At 40.5% G+C, this 25,567-nt stretch overlaps 1 protein-coding gene and 1 pseudogene across 2 annotated transcripts in view; one reads left to right on the forward strand and one right to left on the reverse strand.

Moving 5' to 3' along the window:
• The window catches only part of CSMD2 (CUB and Sushi multiple domains 2), a 1,291,405-nt gene that overhangs the window by 1,240,026 nt on the left and 25,812 nt on the right, over positions 1-25,567 (reverse strand). The window lies entirely within an intron of this gene.
• Positions 12,272-12,403, forward strand: LOC137554799 (U2 spliceosomal RNA; annotated as a pseudogene).

Consider the following 25,567-nt stretch of genomic DNA (forward strand, 5'->3'; position numbering starts at 1 on the left):
ATTTCTGGCTGTTCCTCCATTGACCTTTGAAAGGTGGAAGTTTGTTGGTTCTGGGAATAGCTCCTGCGAATACCCCATTGTGTCCTGAGGTAATTCATCGGACTGGTTATCTGGCAGTTGTGTGCGTGGTGTCGCTGCCGGTTGTGTCAGCTTTGTGCCCACTGGCTCCTTGTAACTGGCTGAGGACTCGGACCTCGTGCGTGATGTGCTGGTGCTGCTTAACCCACTGCTGGACGCTTGAGAGGTCATCCAAGTAATTATCTGGTCCTGTTCTTTTGGATTTGTGAGGGTTGTTGTCCTGGACAACATGGGCGGTATTGAGTGGGTTTTCTTGGGTGCTCCCCTGTGGCCTGTACGTGAACCGTCAGGGGAAACACCTCTTCCCTTGCCCCTCCCTCTTTCACCGGATTTCTTCCTCATTTCACTTATCCTTACAGTACACGCTGACTGGCAGCAGTACAGTGGCAGTACAGAAATGCTATACAGTACCACTATTCCCAGCAGCGACACAGAGCACAATGCTATACAGTGACGGGTGAGCGGTGTACCACTATTCCCAGCAGCGACACAGAGCACAATGCTATACAGTGGCGGGTGAGCGGTGTACCACTGTTCCCAGCAGACACAGAACAGTACACAGAATGCTATATAGTGTGGCTGAACGAGCGGTGTACTACTGTTCCCAGCAGACACAGAACAGTACACAGAATGCTATATAGTGTGGCTGAACGAGCGGTGTACTACTGTTCCCAGCAGACACAGAACAGTACACAGAATGCTATATAGTGTGGCTGAACGAGCGGTGTACCACTATTCCCAGCAGACACAGAACAGTACACAGAATGCTATATAGTGTGGCTGAACGAGCGGTGTACTACTGTTCCCAGCAGACACAGAACAGTACACAGAATGCTATATAGTGTGGCTGAACGAGCGGTGTACCACTATTCCCAGCAGACACAGAACAGTACACAGAATGCTATATAGTGTGGCTGAACGAGCGGTGTACTACTGTTCCCAGCAGACACAGAACAGTACACAGAATGCTATATAGTGTGGCTGAACGAGCGGTGTACCACTATTCCCAGCAGACACAGAACAGTACACAGAATGCTATATAGTGTGGCTGAACGAGCGGTGTACTACTGTTCCCAGCAGACACAGAACAGTACACAGAATGCTATATAGTGTGGCTGAACGAGCGGTGTACTACTGTTCCCAGCAGACACAGAACAGTACACAGAATGCTATATAGTGTGGCTGAACGAGCGGTGTACCACTATTCCCAGCAGACACAGAACAGTACACAGAATGCTATATAGTGTGGCTGAACGAGCGGTGTACTACTGTTCCCAGCAGACACAGAACAGTACACAGAATGCTATATAGTGTGGCTGAACGAGCGGTGTACTACTGTTCCCAGCAGACACAGAACAGTACACAGAATGCTATATAGTGTGGCTGAACGAGCGGTGTACTACTGTTCCCAGCAGACACAGAACAGTACACAGAATGCTATATAGTGTGGCTGAACGAGCGGTGTACTACTGTTCCCAGCAGACACAGAACAGTACACAGAATGCTATATAGTGTGGCTGAGCGAGGTACACAGTGGCAGTAAACAATGCTATATATAGTGTGGCTGAGCGAGCGGTGTACTACTGTTCCCAGCTGCGACACACAATGACTGGGGGGGACCCTGGCTAGCGTGGCTGGAGCGCGAACTACCCTGCCTGCCTACCCAAAGCTAAACCCACAGACAAATGGCGGAGATATGACGTGGTTCGGGTATTTATTTACCCGAACCACGTGACCGTTCGGCCAATCAGAGCGCGTTCGGGTCCGAACCACGTGACCCGTTCGGCCAATCACAGCGCTAGCCGAACGTTCGGGGAACGTTCGGCCATGCGCTCTTAGTTCGGCCATGTGGCCGAACGGTTTGGCCGAGCACCGTCAGGTGTTCGGCCGAACTCGAACATCACCCGAACAGGGTGATGTTCTGCAGAACCCGAACAGTGGCGAACACTGTTCGCCCAACACTAATAAAGATATAAGACTTAGTTTTATTTTATTCTATATAAAATTGAATACAAATTGTCCTGAAAAAGAAATACATGTGTATCACTTTGATGGCATAAGTAATGAAAAAGTTATTGATGTATTAATAGTGACAGCTGACATGACAAAATTGTCAGAAATCTTAAGGAGGGAAAAACCCAGAATGTGGAGTGGTTAAGAGTATCAAAGTACCATCTAGGAAAAACAAAGTAGCATGCATAGGTTGAGCAGCAATTTAAGTACTGTATAATATTTCTCAAAATAAAATTACAAAAATGTTAGGTATTTCTTCACTCTAAAACAGTGCACATTAATTCAAATATTCAGAGAGGATGGAGACATTTCTGCACACAAGAGGCAAGGCTGAAAGCCAATATTGGATAGTCATGACCTTTGGGCCCTCAAGCAGCACTGAATAAAAAACAGAAATTATTCTGTACTGGAAATCGATGCATTGGTTCATGAACACCTTCAAATCCACTGTCTGTGAACATAGTTCATTGCTGCATATACAAAAGGTAAAACTCTATAATGTTAAGAAAAAAAAATAAAAATACACCTGATCCAGAAACACCACTGCCTTATTCGCACTCAAATGCATTTAGACTGAAGCAAGGTAAAATTTTTGGAAATCATGGACACAACATCCTCCAGATCAATGAAGAGATGGGCCATTGAGTAAAAAAGTACAAAAAAGTGGCATTATCTATAGATTTATTTGCAAAAGTGAGAAAACAATAAAAATTATAGTGACCCTAGAAGTCACTTTTTTTCCTTTTTTCCCATTTCTCTTATAACTCAACACTATAAATCTCAGTTTCTCTGCAGCGGAACTGAATAAGACTGCAGCTATTCATTGTTAATTTTCCTCCTGACACTCGAGGGAACAGATAAAAAAAAAATGTTGCATGTGAATGCAAGCCATACTTCTGTAAGTAAGAAATGTTCAGTAAATGATTATTCATGTTTAGAAATGCAACAAGTGTAAATATAAGGAATGGAGGCAGGCAAACCTAGATTTTGGTCCTCAAAACCAAAGCATGAAGGTGGCATTCTTGTAAGAACAACGTTAAATGTACTTGAAGTGACATGATGAGATAAACATAGGTACATGTAATACTAGCCCTAGTAAGAAATTCTCCTTAAAAGTCCCTTTCTGTTTCCCAGCTCAGCAAGAGTTAAAAGACCAGAGTAATTAACTATCCTTGTCAACAACTTGTTGAATTTAGTCTGGTTTACTGAAAAGTAAATAGAGGATAAAAACTACTGTAAAACAGTGAGTTAAGAGCAGAAAAAAAAAATCAAAGGGTCATTACTTCTCTTTAAGCTCAACAAGGCAGAGTGTGGATTCTAAACAGTCAGAAACAATCTTAACTGACATAAATATATGATTAATTTTCATATTAATAATTTTCTATTTATCATCCATACTACACATAGAATTATTTCAGTTTATTTTCACTTCAGGTTCACATTACTATGTGTACTATAGATACTTGATTATCTCACCTTTCTAAATTCTTATTTTCCAATACAAAGTATGATATAATGGATATTATCAGCTGCAAATGCTTACCGGTAATTGTACTAAATTATTCTAAAGTTTTCAGTTGCTGCTGCATAAGCTCCAAACAAGTGATCCTTAAGAAAATTGGGAAATAAATATCTCCGTTTCAGTGTGATATTAAAATTCTGCATTATGATCCGTCAGCACTAGCATACTGTATATTTCCCAGCTAGCAAATTGCATGCCATATGCTTAGAGCAGGCGGCACAGAGTGTAAAATTAGCAAAGCAGGTGGACGCTGCAGTTTTCAACAGGTAGGTGTATGGTGTGCGGTGCTGTGATTGAAGCACCTGTAATAATGCACTGAAGAAATATCCTCGGGCTGTATTTACAAGGACAACTGTTATTTAAGTATTCATAAAACTATGTACAGTAAAGGGAGTTGTTGGGTCTGTCAAACAAATACTTATATTTTATTTTCTCCAACAGCCACCTATCCCCTGAGAGAAATTGCAGGTTTGTACTTGAATACTTATTTCTAGATTTCTATATTTCTATGTATTAAAATTAAATGTACACAATGTTACATTTATTTATTTCATTTATTTACTATTTTTTCAGCTAGGGAAGTATGAAACAAAATAAAGAAGATTGTTGAACTCAATAGAAACTCCTTATCCTGGTTTGAGTGGATAAGTTTGTAAGCAGAAAAGTGTCTCTTTCCTGCTGTATAAACATTTGTCCCATGATAGAAGCCAGGTCTCCAGACTTGGTGATTCACATTTAAACTTATTTTTTTAACATGGACTTGTCTTTACTACACAGCAGTAAAACAATAATGTTTATAATAGACAAAATATGACATTTAGATCAGAAATTAAACACTCATTAGAGGACAGTTATCCAAGGGCATTGTTTAATGTACTCTATAAACCTCTACTTTTAAAAATTCCCCTCCCCGGGACAAGTAACTATGTCCCTTCAAAATGCCATATCTCCGTGCAGGGACGTAGCTTCTACGTCCTTTCACGCTCGCCTTCCTGCGTGCTCCTGCGATCGTTACCACCGCCAATCGTTAGCTGGGAGATCAATGAATGGGAACACAGTTCCCATTCATTGATCTAAGTCCCCGTATGAATGACCCCTGCAGTCTAAGAGACGGCGCCGCCATTCATAAAAGCCGATACTTACACATTCATGCATTATTTCCTCTATGCGTAGTAATACTACGCATAGGGAAGTTATGTGCGAGGACATATTGTGGCCAAATAGTAAAATCACATCCAAAAACATTTTTTAAATGAAAAGACCTATTTTTACTTTTTAAATTGATCCCTTACCTCCCACACTTCTCAATAGTTGCCCCAAAAAAAAGTTTTGTAGAGAAAAAATTACAATAAAAAACAAAAATAGTTACCTTAGGGACTGGAGTTTTTTTTAATATGTATGTCAAGAGGGTATATTAGTGTTACTTAAATTATGGGCTTGTAATTAGGGATGGATGCAAAACTGAAAAAATGCACCTTTATTTCCAAATAAAATATTGGCGCCATTGTACTAGGGAAAAATTGAAAACCTTGCAATAACCAAGACAAATAAATATGTGTGGGTTGTAATTACCATAGCATGTATTATTTTAAAACTATAATGGCCAAAAACTGAGAAATAATAATTTTTTTCCATGTTTGTCCTTATTTTTCCTGTTAAAACACATTGCAAATTGTGTGGTATCCAACATAAAATAGGGACAATTAATGCACTTCCTGTTTTTTTTTGTTTGTTTTTTTGGGGGAGGCAAATCACAATAGAATGCCGGATTGTTAGCGTTCCTCAAGCCTGAGCACTACCCAATCAAACTGTTGCTCACCAATCATTGTCTCTCCACAGCAACAGATGCATTGCTAGCCTTGCTAGCCTAGAGGCTAGTGACACATCTGTACAGCGTCAGTAATGCACTGTCACCCATCAGGGATCGAGTACTGATCCCTAGTGGGCGACAAAAAAATGCCTCCATATGAATGAGAATATAGGGTATAGTACTTAGACTCAAAGTTTTACGTTTTTAAGTGCCGGGTATGTGGAGTATCGTGGTTGTGTAGTACACATTTCTGGAATTTGTTACAGGTGACAAGGGAAGGGATCAATTTGGCCCGCTTATCAACTTTCCTGTAGGTTTTCCCTATGGGAAAAAGGCATGATAAGGGTATGGGGTTGCATCTGAAAAGTCAGAGACGGTATAGAGAGAAGCCATATAAACAGCTCATCTAAGGAACGGGAGTCAAATGACCCTCAAAGCTGAGGACTCTGCAGGTAGCTAAGAGGAGATTTTAGGAGGTGAAGAAAATAGCTTAATGTTAAAGAATGAAGGAGGGAAGTTAGGAAACTAAGAAACTTTTTTTTTTTGAGGATGTGGGATTTAATTTGTAAACCTAGGTTTTGAAATAAGGAACCGGGTCTTGATAGCTTGTGAAAATAATTTCCCCATTGTGATGGCTGCTATAATATTTTACCATCTTTGCTTACACATCCCACTAGCTTGTGAATTGAGTTTCAATGGTGTGAATTGTTTGGAATCCTATTATGCTTTTAATGAACTGATCGGAACATATACATTCTCTGTGGATGTGACATTCATCATATAGAACCACTTTGCTTTTCTGTTCTAATACTCTCCGCAATTCAGAAAAAATATGTCAATAAACTATATGCACAGGTGGTAAGGTAGCATTACAAAGAAATGCTGTAAATAACAAAATATATATATATATATATTTCAATAAATACAGCTGCAATTGAAAAAAAATAAATTGTCTTGTCACTGTCACTCAGAGGGGCTCACAATCTAGTCCCTACCATACATAGTCATATAACTATATTTGTAGTGCATCTAGGGCCAATTTAGGGAGAGCCAATTAACTACTATGTCACTGTGCTGCCCAAGATATATATATATATATCATAACATAATTGAACACAAAATGCAGTGTTAAATGATGGTTTTTATTATTAAGTGAGAAAAAAACCTCAAAACCTACATGGCCCTGTGTGAAAAAGAAATTGCCCCCTGAACATAATAACTGGTTGGGCCACCCTTAGCAGCAATAACTACAATCAAGCGTTTGCGATAACTTGCAACAAGTCTTTACAGCGCTCTGGAGGCGTTTTGGCCCACTCATCTTTGCAGAATTGTTGTAATTCAGCTTTATTTGAGGGCTTTCTAGCATGAACCGCCTTTTTAAGGTCATGCCACAACATCTCAATAGGATCCAGGTCAGGACTTTGACTAGGCCACTCCAAAGTCTTCTTTTTGTTTTTCTTCAGCCATTCAGAGGTGGATTTGCTGGTGTGTTTTGGGTCATTGTCCTGCTGCAGCACCCAAGAACACTTCAGCTTGAATTGACGAACAGATGGCCGGACATTCTCCTTCAGGATTTTTTGGTAGACAGTAGAATTCATGGTTCCATCTATCACAGCAAGTCTTCCAGGTCCTGAAGCAGCAAAACAACCCCAGACCATCACACTACCACCACCATATTTTACTGTTGGTATGATGTTCTTTTGCTAAAATGCTGTGTTACTTCTACGCCAGATGTAACAGGACACGCACCTTCCAAAAAGTTCAACTTTTGTCTCGTCGGTCCACACGGTATTTTCCCAAAAGTCTTGGCAATCATTGAGATGTTTTTTAGCATCAAAGAAAGCCTTCCCATCTTCTATTAAATCATTCTGAGGAACTTACACATTAGAACTATTTCAGAATACAAAGTTACACATTGTAGACCGAACATTACACAGTGTACACAGTGTGAATTTAGGTTTGGTTCACATTGAGACAAAATGGTGCACTCAGAGCGGAGAGTTAAGTGTAAGCTCCGATTGTTTTTCAAGTCCAGAGCAGATGCGTTTCTCTGGGAAACTCAACCGCTCTTCAGAGCGTTATGGTCTGATTGCATTTCTGAGTAACCATGTGAACTGGTATTACTACTACGATAGGATCAATTCATCATCCATTTTTGCACTCCGTTCTCTGTTTTGGCAAAATGGGCAAAAAGTGCTCGTTTTACGGTGCAGGGTGAACTGACTCTTAGGTTTGACAGGCTGAACTGCATTGTGCAAAACCTTCAGAACATAAGGACAGTGTATAAATTATACACTTTTTTGTTACTTTACACCAGGGCCCTGCTATGCAGCATAGAAGAAGAAAAATACTTTTGCATTTGGTGTATTGTTGAGCTCCTTCAAGGACCACTATCATGAAAAACTGTAAAATTTAAAATACACCTGCATAAAATGTACATTTCTCACAGAGTAAAATGCACTATTTTTTCTATGATGCCGTGACTTTCAGTAGATAATAAATAGCTAAAAGTTCTGACAGATTTTGGACTAGTCCATCTCCTCATGGGAGATTCTAAGTATTACCTTTATTCTTTACAAACCACACCCTGAAAATAATCTATACAAGGATGTCAGCTAGCTCCCTAACTTGTTTGCACACTATTTTGAATATTTGACTAAAGGCCCATACACACGTCAGATTTCCGCGAACGACAGGTCGTTTGAACGTCCCGTCGTTCGCCCGCTAAATCGGGTGTGTGTACAGACTGTCGTTCGCTTGATAAGAGTGAGTTCAAACTCACTCTTATCAAGCAAACGACAGTCTGTACACACGCCCGATTTAGCGGGCGAACGACGGAACGACGGGACGTTCAAACGACCCGTCGTTCGCGGAAATCCGACGTGTGTATGGGCCTTAAGTAATGCAGTTCAGTAAGTGCTTTTGTAAATAAAGAAATAACTGAGTATCAAAACGAGGAGATGGATTAGTTCGATACTGGACAGATCTGTCAGATTTTCACTTACTACTGTGACAGCAACATAGGAAAAAAAGGAACTGAAAGTGCATTCTACTCTGGGAGAAATCTACATTTATATGTACTTTCAATTTTACTTTTTTTTTTATAGTTGTCCCTTTTATCATTGTATCAGTTGCAGAGGGCTGCAATGCACCACATAAGAACAAGTAATATATTATTATGTCAAGAAACCTGTGGCGATGTGTGTCACGATTTAAAAGCTCTATACAATGACAATGCTCATCTCCAATTGGCTAATGTAGGATAGATCCTGAAAACAGAGTGTGCAAGCTTGTATAACACATACAACTGATTGCACAGAGCAGGACTGATCATACTTCATGAGGCAAAAGTAAATGAAGCATGATTCACTGCACCTACAATTAAAGCTGATCCACTTTAATTTATACTTTTATCAGAAATGACATGGCCAATTAATTCCCATGACCTTTCCTACAATTACAGCATGTAATTGGAGATAAGTGGTCAGCCACAGTCTGCAGTAGCAGGTACTGCTGCCAAAAAAAGAAATATAACACAGTGATGTTTAGCAAAAGTCCTTGTGTCAGAGCATGTCTAATGTTACTAAATTATCATAACCAGGGAATGGCTGATGTGGTTGAGCAAAGTAGTGTAAATAACTACAAACGGTACTCTTATTCTAAAGGAAGGTAAGGGTAACCCTTCACATACTTCCACATATCTGCTTTTACAAACAGAAATTTTGTGTGTGCATGTTTCAGTACCCAAGACTGATGATCCCTGAACAGGCCAATTCCTGTACTTAGCTATAAAACATATCTGCATTCATGTCTGTCTGTCTATCTACAGCAGTCATTGTCAACAAGGGTTCAGCAAAAACTCTTCCCCATTTCCATGTGACAAAATAGTCCTACTCCTCCTGGCTGGCTGATTGATCTAATCAGCCATGCATCACCAAGCGCTCCTATTGTGCAGCTTAAGTCCCCATCATCCTTTAAAGGGACTCCGAGCACTGCAGAAACTATGGAAAGATGCATATCATTTTAAAGCTCTCTTTCCAATGATATATAAACCGCCACCGTACGCCTTTTAGTTTTCGCTATTTTCGCGATTGAAATTGCCGCAGCCGCGATTTCAATCGCGAAAATAAAGAAAACTAAAAGGCGTAGAGCGACGATTTGGGTGTCGCCAGAAAGAGGAGAAAGAGAGCTTTAAAATGATATCCATCTTTCCATAGTTACTTGTATTACACAGGACGACACTTTCCCCAGCAGAAAAAAAAGTCGGCCTGTGTAATACATTGTAACTATGGAAAGATGGAAATCATTTTAAAGCTCTCTTTCTCCTCTTTCTGGCGACACCTAAATTGTTTCCCTACGCCTTTTAGTTTTCTTTATTTTCGCGATTGAAATCACGGCCGCGTCAATTTCAATCGCGAAAATAGCGAAAACTAAAAGGCGTAGGGCGGTGGTTTGTATATCATTGGAAAGAGAAGAAAGAGAGCTTTAAAATGATATGCATCTTTCCATAGTGTCTGCACTGCTCGGAGTCCCTTTAAACAGAAAGCGTCAATTGAGCAAGCAGCAAGTATGGAAGAGATAAGCACAGGTGGGTGTGATGGTGAGTGCAAAAAGACTATCGAGGCAGCAGCATGGAGGAAAGGAAACAGATGGAGTGGAAAAGAAGACGCAGGCTTTGGAGGATGGCGATTATGTTGCCCTCACTGAGCACCAATGACTGATTTTGTGGGAAGTGTTTATTATGCGGGTGGGTGTGAAAGCCAGGCATGTGCTGTTCTGGGACAGCAGTTTGAAACCCACTGAACACCAGTGACCTGGTGGCATTTGTGGAAGTTGACAATTCAAAGCCCACGGACACCAATGAAGTATGGGCTTATGATTGCTGCACTGTGGGGTAATTGTTGCACTTCATATGTGGGGTGATTGCTGTACTGTGAGGTAATTGTTGCACTTTATATGTGGAGGTGATTGTTGCATTTCATGTGCGGGGGTGATTGCTGCATTTGTAAAAATTGTATGATTTTATGGAGGAGTTCCCTGAGACCTGAAAAAAAAATGTGTAGGAGTTCTTGACTCTAAAAAGTTATCAATCTGTTTATCCAGAATTTCTTAAGCTGGCACACAACAACAAAAAAAGTTTAAGGGAAATGTCACAATTGTTAACGAAAACTTAGTCCTTTTATTTTGGCTCCATATAATACAAGGATTGATGGCTAACTTTTATTTTTAGTCTGCCTACTGTAATATATACATGCACATGTAAAGCACAGATTTTTCCATTCTCTCTAACAGAAATGGGCAGATAGGAATATCCCAATTTGCTTCCAGCAAATGGATTTGAGCAATGGTGAGTAGTAATGACACCTGCTTGGTACAGCCATTGACTAATGCAGCAAGTATGGAATATATGGGCAATCTGTAGAGTGTCGTTGCCTAACGGACAAAGGAAAGCAGTTTGAGCTTACTACCAGATTTGGAAAATATTTGGCTGACTGCAAATTGAAATGCAAAGTTAACTTTCATTGTTATATAGTATTACAAAACTACTTGTATAACACTGTTCTCATCATTATGACAATATTATAACAAAAACCGAATTTTCCTTTAGGCCCCTTTTACACATGCAGGTTAAACCTGCGTTACTTTACCCCATTTTACTGCAAGGGGCTGCAAAAGCAAAGAAAGTCTATGGAGACTTTACGCTTATTGTAATTCCTTGCAGTGCACCGAAAGTATTCGATCTGACGCAATGGCAAAAGTGCGTCACTGCACGCGCCACGCTTAAAGAGACTCCGTAACAAAAATTGCATCCTGTTTTTTTCATCCTACAAGTTCCAAAAGCTATTCTAATGTGTTCGTGCTTACTGCAGCACTTTGTACTATCACAGTCTCTGTAATAAATCAACTTATCTCTCTCTTGTCAGACTTGTCAGCCTGTGTCTGGAAGGTTGCCAAGTTCTTCAGTGTTGTGGTTCTGCTATGAACTCCCCCTTCCAGGCCCCTCTATGCACACTGCCTGTGTGTTATTTAGATTAGAGCAGCTTCTCTCTTATCTTTTACAAGCTGGATAAATCGTCCTCTGAGCTGGCTGGGCTTTCACATAGTGAGGAATTACAGACAAGGGCAAAGCTGTTTGCAGGAAGAAAAGAGCAGCCTGAAACTTCAGTGCATGAGAGATGCAGGGGGAAAGAAACACACAAATGATCTCGAGATTCAAAAGGAAGGCTGTATACAGCCCGCTTGTGTATGGATGTATTTTCTATGTGTGGACATACTGTACATCAACCTACTTACTGTTTTGGTGGCCATTTTGTTTGTTTATAAACAAACTTTTAAAAACTGTTTTTAACCACTTTTAATGCGGCAGGGAGCGGCGAAATTGTGACAGAGGGTAATAGGAGATGTCCCCTAACGCACTGGTATGTTTACTTTTGTGCGATTTTAACAATACAGATTCTCTTTAACACATGATGTGTGGGGTAATGTAAGCCTTCGACGATGTACATAGTGTAAACAACAGAGCGCAGTGCATTGCAGCACTCATTCGCAGACCTAATGACGTACTTCCTGCTCAGCAGGGGGCTGCACTATGCATATGACCCAGTCAGCACTCTATGCTGCAGGGTAATATTATTGACATTTTTGAGTGTAAAACTGGCCTTAAATTAATTTTTTAGCAGAAGGTGTATAAATGCTGTCAAAATGGAAAAGGGTAAAACAAAGTAAAGGTTTGCAGAAATTTGGGTCCCACAGTGCCTGTGTAGGGAAGCCCTGCCCATGGAAATTAAGGTATCCTACAATTATCATGAAATCAGCTCTGGTCTAATGAGCTGCTGCATAAATCTGAAAACGCTTCTCGGCCTTTTGGCTAAGATCAAGTGTAGTATCTGTTCTTAAAATTTTTGGGGGGACCTGGAGGGATGGCACTGTGGCAGGGTGTCCTTCCTGGTCGTAATTCCCAGGGACTGATGGAATGGATCTATACCATGAAAATGGAAGACGGTCCGCACAATGTCTCCAACAGATCAATAAATTTTATTCAGGACATATCCAGATCCACATAAAAGCACTCGACTAACATGTTTCAGACATAAAGTCCTTAATCATTGACGACTATGATTAAGGACTTTATGTCTGAAACATGTTAGTCGAGTGCTTTTATGTGGATCTGGATATGTCCTGAATAAAATGTATTGATCTGTTGGAGACATTGTGCGGACCGTCTTCCATTTTCTTGCTTTCTTTGGGCTTGGCTGCCCGTGATCCAGCACTGTCTCACACGGTGCAGTGGAGCGGTACCTCCAGATTGTTGTTTCCGGATCTATACCATGGTCGAGGCTGAATGGCTGAGGGCTTTGCTTAGGTGTACTGCCCCTGGAAGTGGCGCTCCAGGTGCACCTGAAAAAACCTGAGATGTGGCAGATCTCAGGCGGAAGTAGGGTGCTTTGGTCTGTACTGCCCATATGCATCGCCAACTAACGCAGCTGCCCGGCCTTTTATCACTCTGGCCGCAAGGTTGGGGCCAGCTTGCTGGCACCGGGGACTTCGGTTCCCACCCGGCTCCCTCTCGGGGGAGCCACCCGGACCATGTGGGATGCCACATGGCCAGGCCCTTTGGGTAACCACTGGGCACAGTAGGGGTCCTCCTCGGAGGACTCCAGGATCCTTCAACCCCTCGGGTGTTGGAGGATGCCACCCCCTGAGCCGATGGCAAAGGGGGAAGGTTCCCTTCGGGGAACAACCGGAAGGGCCCTGCTGTATTGTGGGGCCCGTGGCTACTCGTGCACATTTTGTGGGGGTGCTTTAGGGCACTCACGCTTTTTCCGTGCACGGGGCTAATAGCCTTGCTGACCGGGACTCCTGTTGCATGCAACAGGAGCCAAGACAAGCTAAAAAAAAATAAAAAAAAAATAAAAAAAAAATCTGAAAACGAAGTGACAAGTGTTGCTGTATACACTTAGAGGGTCACTGAGCAAAGGAATAGTTGTCATTCTTCAGAACAATGACTTGTGCATCTACAAACATCTATAGTTTTTTCCCCCTTCTTTAATTCCATTGCCCTTGGGTGTTTTTAAGTGGAGGAACTGTAAAATTATTTCTTTTGTAAATCAATCCCATGGTCTAAAAGAAGCAATTTGGGAATGTGTGTGTTGAAGGGCATACTTTTATACTTGAGAAGCAGTGTAAAGGTACCATAGTTACAAAGGTTATTAATATTTATAGTAGCCTATTTTAATGGTCACTGAAACCACCAAAGGCAATGCTAGCTTGCTTTTCTTCAGTTTAAGGAGAATTTATAGTGCATATATTTAACACTAAGAGAAAATAAGAATAAAAATTAAAATATTCATAGCCTTTCATTGTAATTTAACATGTGTTAAAGGAAACCATAGCACTGAAACAAATGTAAAAACAGGGGGAGCAGGCATGCGTAGGCATGCTCCTAATGCCCTCTGCTCTCCCCATCCCACTCAGTTACTTTTTAATAAGCATCCAAAGCTTCTTTCGGGTCAGGAGGGTTGGTAGCAAATACGCAGGCACTACCCGGTGATGCGCATCCTTGATCGCATGCCCGTGGCTGGGAGCGCTCAGCCCATGCGCACTACATCACAACATTGTAATGCACATGCGCAGAGCGCAACAGTCCGCAATTGTCACCCGGCAGCACCTGCACCCTTTCCACCAACCACCCCAACCTGGAAGAAGATTTGAATGTCTATTAAAAAGTAACAGAGGGAGCCGGAAGACAACAACGGAGCAGAGGCCATGAGGAGAGCATACTACACATGCCTGCTCTCCATTTTTACATGTGTGTCACACTAAGGTATTGTTTAAGCCCTGTACATACGCATGATTAAAGTTGACTGAGGTGGCCAATAACGACCCCCTCATCCGTTAATCCAGCATGTATACAGCAGCCCCGATGAGCAACCAATGTGTTGCAAGCAATCAACCAGGCAGATAAACTTAGCTGAGCGACGGCCGATTACATTGTGCCCGCCCCTTGCCCCACCCACCGCATGATATACCATCTGCACTGCTCCACCAGCCCTTCACCTCCCCGCATTGAAACAGGCTGACTATGCATCTGTACAGCATTGGCCCAGCGATGTCACCTAAGGAGATCAGGTCACGTTATCAGTGTGTACTCTTCAGTCTGCATAGTTTCATGGTTATGTATAAAGAACAGGGGTGGACCTTTAACAGCCCTCCATGTGAAGTATGGATACAGTTATTTCATCATCTGAGGAATATTGAAAGGATCTTTACCGCAGAAAGCAGAAGGTGCTTGGTCATCTTCGGAACTGGTATAATGGACTGATTACCAATTAATAAACATGTCGATTGTTTGATATGCAAATTTCTGAAAGTGCAAAAAGAATAGAGGTTGTAAAATTGGCTTATCAAAGCTGCTAGGTAGTTGACTAGCTGCCATGTCATTAATCAGTGGCTGGTAGCTTCGATAGGCTAGATAACTTTTGGTTCCTAGGTCTGTGGAAAATCATGTTAAGATATTTTTTTGCTAATCACTGCTGCTAACATAAGAAGCACAACTATAGTTTGTAATTACTTTAAGTAGCGCAATCTTTATTTATTCTGATAATGGGGAAAAAACATTAATTTAAAAAAAAAACTACAAACATCAACCTCTGATGGTGCCCTACGGCAAAATTATAGAATCTGAACAAATATATATTCCCTATAATTTATAAACTAACACATGTAAGATATCAAATGGAATATATAAACTTAAACTGTAGATTTTCAACGTATTTGAGATCTATTAAGACTACTATCTGTGGGACCGGCAATACAAGATTCTGTGAATTTATCTCTGTGACCAAAGCATTAAGTTCTTGTGACAATAGAGCGCCGTGACACAAATATGTCCTGACATACTGTTTGGTAAACGCTGCTTTAGGCTTGTCTTAAAGTGGCCCTTAACTGATAAGTAGGTTAAATACTGCATTTGTCTCCCTTAAATTATTTAGGTAAACCAAATTAAACTAAAGACACTTCATTTATTTCAAGTACATTAGTTAGCTCTGTGACATGCAGGATTTGATTTATATAAACGATCAATTATGGCTTTGCTTCCTCCATTATGTAATTATGTATATAATACACAAGCACATAATGGGCCTGATTGACTAAAGCAATTCCAAGCTGTAGATCATAGGATAACATATGTGCTTCTTCAGAACTGATCTGGATTTGCTAAATAATCGTCTGGAATGAGGTTGGAAGGGTCTGCAATCCTTGCATGGGTTCATCCACAGCATAGGCTGCTAAAAAGGTTAGTGAATTTATTAGCAGTTGTACAATTGCAGCTACAAGTACACATGTGCACAGAAAATATTTTAATAAACCAACAATGCCCTGACACTGGAGATAAAAAGTTAATTGTGCATGTGAGTGCTGTCACCCAATGTGTAACTGTCCTCTCTGACTTACCCTGCACATAAATGTTCCTGTGTTTTGGAAAGTACTCCAAAAACCAGCCAGCTGAAAGGCCTGTAAGTAATGCTAAATAATTAGTTCGATTTTTACCACAAATAGAGACATGGGTATGCATGTCTGTATTTGTGGTAAAAATCGAACTAATTATTTAGCATTACTTACAGACCTTTCAGCTGGCTGGTTTTTGGAGTACTTTCCTAAACACAGGTAGACTCTACCACCTTTTTGTTTTCAGAACTCAACTTGTATGCTAGATCAGTATTATTCATGTATTTATTGTATTGTATGTGTTTACTTGTATTTTATTGTTTAGGATTTTTACATAATGGTCCATTAAGAAGATGGGCTAGCCCAAAATTTGTCGGTAATGTCAGATTTCCACTACTTACTGTGAGTGACAGCAAAATAGGAGAAAAGTAATTCAAAGGGCCTGATTCACTAACCGGTGCTAACCTAGTTAACCTAGTTAGCACGCCTAAAGGCTTTGGGGCGTGCTAACTAGGGTGCTAAGTAGTTAGCACGCACCAAGGTGAATCAGATGGTGCGCGATACTTTGCGCGCGCAAAGCCCGGTGTGCGCAAAATGAAAATGGCGCTCCCAAAGCATCTATAAGGGCGCATTGGATGCGCCCTAAACATCACACCCATGCGCTACTTAGGGCGCATCCAATGCGCCCTTATAGACGCATCGGGTGCGCTGTTTTCGTTCGCATGGACCGGGCTTTGCGCATGGGCGCTAGTTAGCACGCGAAAACTATGTTTAGGCGTGATAAAGGGCTTTTCACAAGCATGCTAACACTTAGCACCGCTTTGTGAATCAAGCTCCATATGTTTGAACTATCCTCTCTATGAACCATTAAGATTTTACTAACGTGCACTTCGAGGGCTCCCTCCACTGAATCACCCCTAGTCTGTCTGACACAGTAGTTAAATGCTCTGTATTCTCCGACATTCACATCTCTGCTTCTTGAAAAGGGATAAGCATTTGGCTATTTAAAGCGGACCTGATCTCAGAACCTCCTCTCTGCTCTAAAAGATACGCATCAGCACAAAAACCTTTGAAGAAAAATATTTCTTTGTTACAGCTGATATAAATCTTCAGTGTTTCTATTTCCTGCTTTCATGGAAGCAGACATATTGTTAACATCCCGTGATTTCAAATGAGCTTATCTACCTTATCTGTTGTGGCAGTCAGGCGACACGGGGAGAGATCAAATTACAACTTATGAATAGACACAAATGAGGGGATATTAGACAGGCTAAATGCTCTAAATACATACAGGGTGCATTTCTCTAGGTTTTCCTTCTGTCCTGTGCAAGAGTTCAGATTCACTTTAATTTTAGTTTCACATTTTCTTAAAACAGGAGTATAGAAAATAGCAGCAACAGTCTAAATAAAACACAAATATGTCACAACATTCATACTGTAATGCTAGGTACACACCATTCAATTTCCTGTCAGATTAACAAGTTGAACTGATAATTCCCAACATGTCTGATCTGCTCCTGATTGATAACGGGATCGATTTTGTGCAGCAGGGATCTGCTATCAATCAGGAGCAGATCTGGGAAGTCAAAAATTATCAGTTTGACCCATCAATCTCCAGTCTAGATGACAATTGTAAAGGTGGCCATACACTGGTCGATTTGCCATCAGATTCGACCAACAGATAGATCCCTCTCTGATCGAATCTGATCAGAGAGGGATCGTATGGCCACCTTTACTGCAAACAGATTGTGAATCAATTTCAGCCTGAAACCGATCACAATCTGTGGAGCTGCCCCCCCCCCTGCATACATTACTTGCTCCGGCCGGCGCGAGTTCCCGCTGTCACCGCTGTCTTCTTCTCCGCTCCAAACCGTTCCTGCAGCTACTGAACTTCCTGTCCAGGGAAAGTTTAAACAGTCCAAGGCGCTCTACTGTTTAAACTTCCTGCCGTGACAGGAAGTTCTGTGTAGCTGCAGGAACGGTCTGAAGCGGAGAAGAAGACAGCAGAGACCAGGGAACTCGCGCCGGCCGGAGCAGGTAATGTATACCCGCTGTATTGCGTCAGTCGTCGGGCATTCGAACGCCGCTATCGACGCACTCCCGACCTGCCGGCGTTCGAGAAAAATCTTCAGCACAGATGGATCAACGGGAATCGACGGGAACGATCGATTTTGGATGGAAATCGATCTTTCTGTCAGCGGCGTGCGCAGCGATTTCAAAACCGATTCGATCACTGTGATCGGATCGGCTGTATATCGGCGGGAAAATCGTTAGGTGTATGGGCCCCTTAAGTAGAGTGTCCACAAAACAACTTTGTTTTTTGTTTCTATGGTAAAAAGTATTATCATAGTAAAAAGGGCCAGTTCCACTAGCAATCGCAAATCACAAATGCCAGCGATTGCGATTTTTTAATTAATGTTGTTACTCAATTGGGATCTCTCAGACGCAATGAATTTGCATTGCAAATTCGCTCTAAAAAAAAAAAAATAATAAATAAATAAAAAAAAAAAAAATCCCTCCAGAAAGGGATTTTGCTTTGCCAAAAATTGAATCACAGTAGTGGAAAATACCTACTGCAATTCTTATGTTAAATAGCAACCTGCAGTGGAAAAGGGCCCTTAATCTTTTTTTTTTTTTTTTTTATTGTTCTATTAGTAAGTTGTAGAAATAAGAAGAGAGATAAATTAGTGAGTTGTCAGTATAGTTTTCAGGAATTTATAGTGATATTACTGTGAAAGATCTGGTTACTTATCTTTGAGAAAACTAGGCTGTTACATGGAACTCTAGCTTGTCACTGTATATCTACTGTATGTGTCAAGCAAACATAGGACTCAGTTAGCAGTGTAATAGTGTATGTGTGTGTCCTAACTGTGGATTGCAATCCCTTACAACCTAATAGCAACCCTATTTTTAACACAATCTATGCCAGTTTTACGATATCAGTGATGTTCTATAAAGATCTCTTATAATCTCTTTTCTAGACATGATGTAAAAAGACAGGCTTCAAGTCCTGAGTGTAAGTTTTTATCCATAAACTGGTCTACCAATTGCAATGAAAATAATAGTGCAATTTCACACGTTTTACTATACTCAGTGAATATATATCAGTTATATTTCTTGTAGCCAGAAAAAGGTATTTTCCAATGAAAAGGATATTATTTCGCCCAGTGAAAGTTAATATTCTGAAGGTTAATGTAGTTTTAATGGTGCAGCAAATCTTCATTTTGTTAGCAACAACAAATACATATAACAAGCATTTATTTGCATAATTTAGTACTTACGCATAGTGACATATGATTAATGGAGAACATGTGCATGTATTAAGCTTTTGTGTGTGAAGTATTACCAAGGCATTAACAAGATGTCATCTACCTTGCAAAGACGTTTTGTCTTCTCTAAGGTGCTCTGGGATTTTTTGTATTATTATTATTGCAGGAAAAATACAAAGTTAAAAAATAATTTTCACTTAAGGCCCACTCTAATAGCATCATTGTTATAAAAAAAAAAATATATACCTAGCATCAGTTATTAAAGAAAAAGACATACCTAGCAAAGCGATCCTGGTTGGCCGTGAGCTTGCAGACACTATACAAGCTATTACACAAGACCCTGCCTTTGCTGGTTTTACTAAAACTACAAATTCCAGTACAACAGTGTGAAAACACTAAGATTAATTATGATCTGTAATGCCTTTGCACAGACTAGAAGGCATAGCTGCTTGGAAACAGTAGTCCCAGTCGATGGGTGTACTGTGCTGTACACTATCGTATTGAGAAATCAGGTAGAAAAAGAGAGCAAGCCAACCCAGCTTACACAGTCTGACAGCCAGCCAAGTATCCTTCCTGCAGCCCAGGCTGACCTTCATATGTTACATGATTATCCTGAGGCTGGGTGCTCCCCTGCTACACACCACAACATAAAGGAGGTAGACCACTGCATAGACACTGCAAAGAACACAAGGTTACCTCCTTTTTAGGAGTTGATTAACTTGCTTTAGATTAGACTGTGTGAATGAAAAAAAATGAATGCCATATAAAAATCAAAGAGAAATGTGGGTCAGATTCATTTATAACATCTAGATAGCACAAAATACTGTACAGCAGAATAATCTTTTTGGAGTTTACTGATCTTCTCTTACTTGTTTACAGTCCTGTGCTAATGACTCTGTCCCAGTTCCCTCACCAGGTTATCAGAACTTCTAGCTCATTATTCAGTAGGCCATCTCCAGGTCTTCCCCACCTTACCTTGCTTCATGCACTTTCCTGGAAGATCTATTTCCTCTAATTGTCACCAAAGGGCCAAAGCACATCAGTTCAATTATACCTGTTGTATTTTTCTTGCACTGGGACAACCTTCAACTCCAACTGGTCCTAACCCATATTCTCTTCAATTTTCACATGGCTCTTGTAAAATATAAGACCTCTGTAGTGTGTATCCTGCTCCAGTGCTGTATATAAAAGTAGGTAGCTAAATCAGAAAACACCTTTTTTTATATTATCATTTACTTCTCATATGAATGTGAATCCTTTGTTATTTGCATCGTATAGTCTTCCAGCAGATGCTAATCTCTTATTTATTTCAACATTAATTATCTCCTTTGCAAAGGTTATTGTGCCTATATATCTAAAGCTTTCAACTTGTTCTAAATATTTACCATCTAACATGATGTTACATCTGGTAACTCTTCTATAGATAATTCATGGCTTCAGTCTTACAAGTGCTAATGATCATGCCTTTCTTTTTAAATGCCCTCTTCCAAATGTTTCAGTTTTACTGTGGTAAATAGTCTGATATGGTAAGATCAGTTATAATATAACTGAAGTTTATAGCTAGCATCCAATAACCATCTACCTTGAATACCGCATCATTTTCTTAAAGGGAACCTAAACTGAGAAGAATATGTATTTATCCTTTTAAAATAATACCAGTTGCCTGACTCTCATGTTGATCCTGTAACTCTAACACTTTTAGCCACAGCCCCTGAAGTAGCATGCAGATCAGGTGCGCTGACTGGATTAGCTGCATGCTTGTTTCAGGTGTGGATTCAGCCACTACTACAGCCAATGATCAGCAGGACTGCCAGGCAACTGGTATTGTTTAAAAGGAAACATCCATATCCCTCTCAGTTAAGGTTCCCTTTAAACACATCATCCATCATAAGCACAAACAAGTGCAGTGAAAACACATCTTTCTGGTGAACTCACCTTGTGGCATTAAATTGTTGCTGAATCTGCTGTCCTATTGTAATTTTAACAACACTAATACAAACTTTGAAGGGATTGTGACAATTTTTTTATTTACTCTTCTTTTCCTTAGCAAATACTGCTAGGTCTCCCATAGCCCCTTAAAGAGACTCCGTAACAAAAATTGCATCCTGTTTTTTATCATCCTACAAGTTCCAAAAGCTATTCTAATGTGTTCTGGCTTACTGTAGCACTTTCTACTATAACAGTCTCTGTAATAAATCAATGTATCTTTCCCCTGTCAGACTTGTCGGCCTGTGTCTGAAAGGCTGCCAAGTTCTTCAGTGTTGTGGTTCTGTGATGAATCTCCCCCTCCAGGCCCCTCTCTGCACACTACCTGTGTGTTATTTAGATTATGGCAGATTCTTTCTTCTCTCTTATCTTTTACAAGCTGGATAAATCCTCCTCTGAGCTGGCTGGGCTTTCACATACTGAGGAATTATAGACAAGGACAAAGCTGTTTGCAGGAAGAAAAGAGCAGCCTGAAACTTCAGTGCATGAGAGCAGAAGGGGGAAAGAAACACACAATGATCTCTTGAGATACAAAAGGAAGGGTGTATACAGCCTGCTTTTGTATGGATGTATTTTCTATGTGTGGACATGCTGTACATCAACCTACTTCCTGTTTTGGTGGCCATTTTGTTTGTTTATAAACAAACTTTTTAAAACTGTTTTTAACCACTTTTAATGCGGCGGGGAGCGGCGAAATTGTGACAGAGGGTAATAGGAGATGTCCCCTAACGCACTGGTATGTTTACTTTTGTGCGATTTTAACAATACAGATTCTCTTTAAAGAGAAGGTGCAAGGTGATTAAAAAACAAAACCTACTTACCTGGGGCTTTCTCCAGCCGATGGCCCGGGTCCCCTCTGGTACAAAATGCCTACTCCGCTTCAGCGTGTGGCTCACGGAGTCGCACTGACTTCATCCGGACTGTACTGTGCAGTACATTCAGACGTCAGTGCGACACGCCACACGCTGAAAGCGCAGTACATGCCGACCTGCACCAGAGGGGACCGGGAGGGCACAGGAGGGCTGCCAGGGGCTGGAGGAAGCCCCAGGTAAGTAGATTTTTGTTTTTTAATCACCCTGGACCTTCCCTTTAACAAATGCCTTTTCTTAAATCTCGGAAATCCATTTACTCCATGTAATCAATGTTTGTTTTTTTCCTGATAGCTGTCTATTTGCAAAGATGTGTTCTTTTGAAAATGTTAATATGTTTGAATATATATTTGCAGGCACTCCCTGCAATCAACTTTATTGAAAATGTGTCTGGCATTTGCCCTGTATATTAGGATATATTCTGTAACTACAAACTTCCATTTTACTAAGTTGTGTCCTATAGTTTTCTTCCTTAGTAGTGGTAACACAATTTTGTAACAAAAGGCAAAAGCTAACGTAGTAACCTGTACAATCCAACTACTTGCCTGTTCTATATGTGTTATTATGTGTTATTAATTCCATACAATAAGCCTCAGCCTCAAAGCATACAGCAATGAACCCTAAAATATGGCAGAGAAAGCACCACAGCACAAAAAGCAAAGATTACTGTTAGCTAGGGGTTTACTGCAATGACAGGCCACAGTGTTGTGCAAAGCCTAGTAAATGTGCTGCAGTTGCAATTATAGAATAAGGCACACAGCTATAATAAACCAAACAGATATCCAAAATGATGATGATGACGATGAACAGTTAAAGAGACTCTGTAACAAAATTTTCAGCCTTATTTCTTCTATCCTATAAGTTCCTATACCTGTTCTAATGTGGTCTGTCTTACTGCAGCATTTCCTAGTTGCACAGTGGCCGTATTATCTCTGTTACATACTCTAATCTTCTTTCCTTTGATGGCTTTGTCGGGCTCAGACACTCAGGCAGGAATGTTCTGCTCTGCTTGTGATAGAAGCTATACACAGAAGCTATACACACCCTCTCCACACCCCCTGCAGGCTCTGCATGAGTCACAGACTGAGCTTCTCTCAGCCGATCACATGCAGCCATGTTTTTTGTTTGTAAACACTGACTAAAACTGGCAATTACAAGCCAGGATTGCAGCAGGGAGTGGCAGAAACAGCACAGAGGGGCCCAGGAGAACATAATAAATAGAATGGTATGCTTTTTATTGTAAGAATTTTAGAGTACAGATTCTCTTTAAAGCAGTAATATTTCTTTCTTTCCAAAGACTCCTGCTACATTCCATCATTCTGTTTTCAAAGCTTGCTCTAACTCTTGGCCAAAATGCTCTTTCAGTTTCTCCTCCATAAACAAGCTACAATAGCCAGTGTAAACCTGGGAATAACTGACAAGAAGCTTACAGCATGATACAAATATCTCAGTACCCTCCCAAAACATTCTTGTTTTCTTGCACATTTTTCGAGCACAATTTATTAATCTACAGCTCATAATAGGCCTTACTATAAAAGGTGCCCTATTAATGGAACAATATTTTCCTCCAATGCGATCTTTTGATCCAATTTTTAGGATGAAATTGTACAGAAAACCACACAGTATGTGGATAATTAATGTAAAAAGATTATAAGGTTGTTTGTAATAGAAAATGTAGTAGATCGGAATGTTGGATTTTCTGATAGTATTTGAAGAAAGAAAGTCCGGTTAATGCGAACAAACAATAATTACTTCCGATCCTGCAAATGTAATCAAATTATCACATCTGATGAAAGTATTGTATCATTAATGTGCACATTAACTCTCAGAAGCACCATCACAGTTACTAAGCATAGCCTACACTAAATGCAGTCTGGATATCCTGCTCTATTTACTCTTTATTTGATAACAATTGTTTCCTATTATAATGGACAGAAACACTGATTAGAATGACATATCAAGACAAGGCCATATTCAGTTCTATCCATGTAACTTTGCTTTTACTTTTTCTGTTCCTATAGCGACAGGCATTCTGAATCTGTGATATGGTACACTGTGCATATAGTAAACACCTGCATTTCTGTACAACATTAAATATATTTTTGGTGTTTATTCTTACAGTTATAGAGAACAACTGTACTATTCAAGAATTCTTGATCATCCTAATAAGTAGCGCAAAAGTACTGCATTATGGATTTTGCTCCATTACAAGGACTTACTAGAAGCTTCAGGGGGCCAGCATGAGAAACACAGGGATAGGAGCGGTCACTGTGGGAGATCCCCTGTAGCCTGTGTGACAAGATAAGACCAGGAGCCAAATGGTGCAGTATCCTTGGATACAGGAATGGTTCAAATGGAAAAAGAGTAATTATACTCACAAAGGTGGGTTGCAGAACCTGCAACCACTGTAAGTTGCCTACGGGAGAAAAAACGTCCCAGCTCGGTATCTCAGTTCCTGCCGGAACTGGATGGTCACTCTTCTAGGATCCTTACTTGCTGTGAATAGCACTACACCAGTGGGGAGACTACTTTCAGCGGAGATGTGGAAAGCAATGATGAGGGGTGGAGGCGCCCCAAAATATGGATTGTCAGATTGTACATGCATCATGAGAAACACTTAGTCATAGTTCTGGGAGATGATTTGTCAAGGATGGGCATGTGTTAGCTGAATGTGACAATGCTTAGGAGAAGCTGAAGCACTTCATAGACAAGCTGATCCATCTGGTGCAGCAGTATGATGTCCACTGTCTTTGGGGATGAGGGAGCAAATGATGATGAGTAAGTCACCGACTGCATACAGGTGGGGTGCGCAGGGACAAAGAAGCCATCGGATAATTTCAGATAAAAAGGAGAGGAACAGAAAGGGCAGTGTGGCACAGCTAAAAGAAGACGGTGAATAGTGTTGGTGTCCGAATTCACCCTAACACCATATTTCAGCACCATGCAGCACTAAACCTGGCTTTCTCCAGAAATGGCTTTCTCCAGAAATGTTGCCATCTCATGAAGATATTTCTGGTACCTCTCTAAAGAGCCAGGCCTTTTTAGACCAGATACTTGAAAGCTTTCTAGTTGGATAAATCCAAATACTGGCCACCGGTATCAGTAACTAGTCCTGCATTATTGGCCTCATTTGGCAGCTAACACTCTTGTAATATATTCAGTGCACTGACACAATAAATTTGCGAAAAAAACAGCTATTTATTTTGTCTACATTTTTATTTAATAAATGTCAAGCAGAAGAACCAATCAGTAACACTGCATTCCGGGACTGCAGGAACACATATGCAAATGTAACCTTAAACTATTACAAATATTTTTCACTCAGAAAACAATAAATATATTCTGTCTACTGAGAAAAGTCCAGATAGGCTTTAAAGATTGGCCGCACTAAAGTTGATGTTTGTTTACTATAATTGTAGGCTACTGAGTGACATATGACAGAAATCTGTAAAGGTTAAATTGATTTATACCACTATATATTCAATTGACCTTTAACATGGAATGGTGTATAACATCGATATATTTCATCTCTGCTGTCCCAAAAGCATTGTAACGTCTTGCTGTTAACTGT

Source organism: Hyperolius riggenbachi, chromosome 2, assembly GCF_040937935.1.
Source record: "Hyperolius riggenbachi isolate aHypRig1 chromosome 2, aHypRig1.pri, whole genome shotgun sequence".
NCBI classification, from domain to species: domain Eukaryota; kingdom Metazoa; phylum Chordata; class Amphibia; order Anura; family Hyperoliidae; genus Hyperolius; species Hyperolius riggenbachi.